This window comes from Antennarius striatus, chromosome 1, assembly GCF_040054535.1.
Source record: "Antennarius striatus isolate MH-2024 chromosome 1, ASM4005453v1, whole genome shotgun sequence".
In the NCBI taxonomy this organism is placed as follows: domain Eukaryota; kingdom Metazoa; phylum Chordata; class Actinopteri; order Lophiiformes; family Antennariidae; genus Antennarius; species Antennarius striatus.
This window is the reverse complement of record NC_090776.1, coordinates 13,968,983-13,974,982: the sequence shown is the minus strand read 5'-3', so window position 1 is coordinate 13,974,982 and position 6,000 is coordinate 13,968,983.

Sequence of the window (6,000 nt, the reverse complement as noted above, 5' to 3'; positions counted from 1 at the left end):
GTCAATCTACACATATCTCAAACAAATATCCCCCATTTAAAATACCTAAAAAAAGTTTAATTCTTTATAGCCTTGTACAAAGTTGAAAGTTAGAAGTTGAAAATTTGATAAAATTCATTCAGCAGAGGTATAGATGTAAAAGATACATTACGGCACCAAAGTATTTTATTTCATCATGCATTGTTTTTATGCCCTGTAATTGTTTCTGGTAAGTCTTTGGAAAAACTACTCTAGTATTTACAGTAGTAATGGAATTTAAATTACCTCACATGGCAATTATAGATGAAAATTTTATAAATAATAACTTACAAACAATTCAGCTTACAAACAGCCTCTCGAAACCAATTGTGTTTGTAGGTTGAGGACTACCTGTATTCTTAATTTTAACTGTACAACTACTGAAACGATCATTTCACTCACACATTGAATTGCTTCCAGTGGAATCCAAGGATAAAGCCTCCATTATACCTTTAAATATACTATCAAAACTGCAGAGACTGCAAACATCAGCAAACTAATCAGCAAACTTCAGTAAATAGGAGGGAGGTGTCTTTCTAATCTGCTTTGTTAGAGCTAGAGAACCTCCACGACATAGTAACCAGGACATGTAGACGGTAGTGCCTTAGCTGACTTTAGGTAATCCTTTCATTACAAGCAGTTTAAACCAGATTTACATTACCAAGATTTGTTAAAATCAAAATCAGGACTTGTTACATAAATAACGACAACCACAACAAATAAGATAATAAGATTAGAAAATCATGAATAATAACAGTCAGGTAATGTATTGCGAGGCAGCTGTGTAACGGTGGATTATAACGTTTCCTGACAACAGCAGCGTTCTAACTATGGTTAGCCTAAAAATCTAAACAGATCACTCTGTTTGGAATCACTACCAGCTAGCTTGGGATGTTTATCTCATTGGTTGCAGTCATATCAGTTGCTTTTGCCAAAGTGACCATGATTGCCTTCAAGCAGATCAAGAGCTGAAACGACCCTCATAATACCAGATCATCTGGGCCTATTCTCAGGAAAGACCAAGTTGCAGACCAGCCGTCTGTATACATGAATCAACACTGCCCCTGGCTTGACTCTCAGCAAGACACTGAGTAACTTCTCCAAAAAGATATTATTTTGAGTCAAAATGATAACATCTACAAACATTCATTTCACTCTAAAATCTAACCTGCAAAAAACTCGGCTTGTGCAAAACAAACATTTTAAAGGTATACTCTTAGCTGGAGAATGAACAATAAAAGCTGTTGTTTTGCAAAAGGGCTTTAAGTCCCTATCAATTGTTTTGCGGATATCACCATAACCCGGATGAAATAACTCTAGAAAATAGTGCATGAGTAGTTTCCAGTAGTTCCTGATTGTGTAACATACTTGAAAAAAGATATAAGAAGCTCCTCATGTAAAGCATCTTCCACTAGCTGAAACAATGACATATTATGAAGTGGTCCTTATGGGAAATGTAGATAAATATGGTTTTGGGGTGAATTTTACTGTATGCCATCAAAAGTTCGGATTGCAAAGTTTTCTATAAAAGAAATATAGAATTACAAATGTAAAAATAAAGACCACCGTCTAATATGTCTTCATAAACTTTGCAACCTCATAATGGGTAGTTCATTAGTGCAGTTGATAGTGTGAACTGTACAGCAAAGTGCCAGGCTGGATTTACATAAATCACCAGCAGGCTCTGTAATTTTTGTGTTTTTAGTAAATGAGGAGGTCTTCTTTGTTGATGGCAGCCTGCAAAGCTCCTGGCAGATCTCATTATCAGTAAAGGAAGATTAGAAAACAAGTGATAATAAAATAATTCCCTTCATTACAGGCATGTATTTGTGAGCAGCTCAAAAGCATATAGTTTATCACAGGCATTGATAACAAATATCCTGGCCACTAACATATTCATTTTCCCAGACCCAGGATAAGGTATTACCTGGGATTATCTAATCATTATGATGATTACATGCAACAAACACATAAATCCCTAAAGTAAACCCAAACCAGACAGCTCAGACTCCACTTATTTTTTATCAGCAATTTCTCCACAGTTTCCTCCACAGATTCAGCAGACAATCAGTGGGTGTACATATTTGGCAGCAAATAACATTGTGATGCAGGGATGGGTGCTGGTGCTGGACACGCACACACACACACACACACACACACACACACACACACACACACACACACACACACACACACACACAAACACACACACAAATAAGAGTAGGATATGTTACACTCTACAATGCAACACTGACAGAGAGCATGTTTGTTTCCCATCTGTCTCCTGCTTTCAGTCAAACAAGCTGTTGTCAATCATTTCAGTAGGTGAAACATTTTAATTACGCCGTAACGATGCATTTTGTCTTTTTGGTCATTTGGATCCAAAAACACACGGAAGCACTTTATGAAGGCGTGCATATGCTTCTCCATATCACCTATCAATTAATGTTTTCTTTAGGTGGGTAAAATATGCACCAATAAACAAAATATCAGGAGAAAACTTCACTGGGTTAGCTCTGCTGACCATGTTGGATGACATCTAACGGATATCAAGAGCTAGCTGGTGAATTTCCTTCCTTGTAGAGCAGGACACGTTCCCATTTCAACCCACACTGTTACCTGAATGATAAGAGCAGAAACATATTTTTCCAGGGTAACAAAACCTGATACTGAATATTAACATTTAAAATTAAAATGTCAAGCTTTCCCTTTCAGGCCGTCATTCGGTTTCATGAATAGATTGGTATTGATCACGACTGATGTTCATTGTTCAGCTCACCAATGTGATTTCCATCTTCTGCTTAGCCTTAAGGAGAGAGACATGACAAAAATGGAAAACAGTATCTTTCGGTCATTGTTATTTCCTTCTTTTAGATGGACAAGGATTCCAGCAACCTCTGGATTCTGTTGTGTTCTATAAATCATCTGTATATCCCAGCGACATGGCATTAGTCCTCAGACTGACCCAGTTGAGGCCAATTACACCTGATCCTGGAAAATCCTCGGCATGCACTGATCTATGTTATATTCCGCTTTCTGAAGCAGGATGTTATTTCAGCTGTATTTTTAGTTTTGTGTGCACTAGCCCATGAAAAGGTCATTACACAGCTAATTTATTGGAGGGTAAGTAATTTACTGTACTAATTTTTGGTCTAATAATATGTTCATTGTGGGTTGGGAAATGAGATAAATACCCTAACGTCAGTGTTGTAGCAGTGCTAATATGTTCAGTAAATCAAAGAGTTGCCTGCTAAGGACTATTAAGGACATAATTCAGAGTTTGCATGTTTAATGTGTGCATGCAGCATGATTATGAGAATTACACATCTCTATGTAAGCATGGTGCATGAGGTTTATATGTTTTTATAATACAAAGCAGTACAAGCAGACTGCTTGGATTGATTGTTGGATTATTGCGGTGGCAGAAGATAATTACACACCAAGACTGATGCTAGCAATATGAACAGGAGGCAGACAATAGTGCAAACACTTGTGGTCTTCAAGAACAATTTTCAAGGGGGCATTCTATTCTTTGTTACTGAACTAAGACCTTGGAACCAAATTCTGCTTGTTCAGTCTTTAGGTTCTTCATGAATCAGTCTATCTTTTTACCACTAAAGTATGGATATTGTGATGTGTTTCACACGTCTAGGCAAGCATTGAGTGTTCTGTTAAACCTGTAAAATACATGCAATTCGCAACAATAATTCAGCAATAGATACTGCTTCTGCAAACCGGATGTTTAAATTTCATTACAACAATATTGGAAATATTTCAAAGGCATATTAAAAATTAACCAGAGAGAATGGATTGAGTGTCATTGGAAATTAATTCTAATGAAATGTGAATTGCCACATTTGTGCAGACTTGTTTCCATGCAAATTAAACAGGGAATGCTTTGGGGTTTTTTGTGTATATGTGTTAAAACTGTCAAAATCTCACCACTGCCAATCCTTCCCAAGGGTTTTATTATGAATAATAATAATAAGTATAATAGAATATAGTAAGTGGAGTATCAAAAACATAATGTCAACAGTCACATTTCATTAAGCACTGTTTTTATAACGTACACTGTTGGTAGATATTTTGGTTGTTCAACTGAATGAAAAACACTTCTGAATTTGCAACAGAATTTTTCATACAAAGCATACTTTGTAAGTGCACAATTAGAGAATGAAAGCCTTAAAGCACCTCAAAGGCTTCACCTGTGGAAATCTGGAATTTCAAATTTTTCAAATTCTGTTTGTAGAAAATTACTGTAGGTTTATTCCATTCGTTCAGATGAGATCAATGCCTGCATCAAAGAATAATAAAGATTATTAACAGAAAACTTTTCGGCTTCCTTGATATCCAAGTGTCATTAAGGTCTTGTCATCTTGTTATGTCCAAGGAGTTCAAAATGCTTTCTTTCATTTATAGTGTATTTTTCTGTTTTGATATGTTTGAAAAAGCTTTTTAAAGTGCAGTGGACGATAAACGGCGTGTCTGCCAAATGTTCTTGGAATTTAGTGAAGCTGATACATAGTGGTGGATGAAATCTGATGGTCGTTGTCCTCTGCCAGAATTCACTTAGATGTGACTGGTAATGGTGCATGTCTGTGATGTTGGAAGCGATGAATCTGCAGTTGGTTTAATCCCCAATTTGTTACTCTCGTAAAGTTATCAGAGAAGTCAATGGATGGCTCACATCTTACTTCCAAAATTTGGTGTTTTATCACTGTCTAAAGATTTATGGCCTGAAAAACATTAACATTTGGGCACTGATACATTTATACAAACAAGCATGCCGAAATTCCCCTTGTGTTTGTAAAGAACAGTTAGTGGTCTTGATCTTTTCCATATTTTAGAGAACTGTTCAACCCTCTCATGTTTGTTATTTGATCACATCCGAGAGGAAGGCCTACAGACGAAGCCCCACCACCCTCGTCAGAGAGGTGACACCTGTCCTTCCTTTGAATGTCTTTACCTTCTGTGAGACAAAATCATGTTCAGCCCGGTGCCTTACAGTGTGACGAGAGCAGTTACACAGATCTCGTTAAGGGCCAATGGAACCGACAAGCACACTCACTGTGATTTAGTTCCAGGAAAGTGCACAGTAATCTTCAGGGCGAACGCCAGCGTGTGTGTATGTGTGTGTCTGTGTGTATGTTGTGTAGAAGCAAAGGGTCAGGGTCACATTCCAAATCACTGAGACCCCAGAGGGAACAAATTGAGCCTGTTAGAAATAGTGCAGAAACAAGCTTAACCTATTTATAATAGTCCCTCCCTCTCCATCATTCCTTTCCTACCTGTCCTTTGCAACATAAGACTGCAGTTTTGAAGGTTAACATACTATCAATAAACTGACATTGAATAAAGTCCATATAGTATTTAAAGATTTGACACTGAAGCTGGTCGGGGTGGTATCCAAGCACTTGTGTTTAATAATATGAATAACAGCCCTAATGAAGAACACCTGAAAGATAACCCCATTTTAAATAGAAAAATAATAAATAAAACTGAAGGGTAATTTAACAATTAAAAGTTAAGAACCGATACTGGATTCAGACAGCTTGCCTGGGAGGCAGTCAATAGTTTATGGTGGAGAACCATTGTGAAACTTTCACTTTAACTACTCCTAAACAACAGTACATTAGAGAAATTAATGTGCAGCCGAACTGACAGCTGCAAATTATGGCTGTTTCTTGATGCCGGCATAATAATTTTACATTAGATTACAGCAGGTATTTACAATTCAGAGATGGAGGGTGCATACTTAACTACATCAATTAAGGAAATAGTTGTGGAGATGTCAGATACTCCACTGAAGCAAATCTTCAGCAGGCGGGTGTGCCATGTGTTATATTATGACACCAGCTGCACCGGCTCCCCAGTGGGAGATAGTTTTGATGTTTTCCATAACTGCCACTCTTCCGCTTCATCAGGATCTCTCATGTTTTGACAGGTAAAAGTGGTGATGCACACCTCAAGTGAGGAGAATTA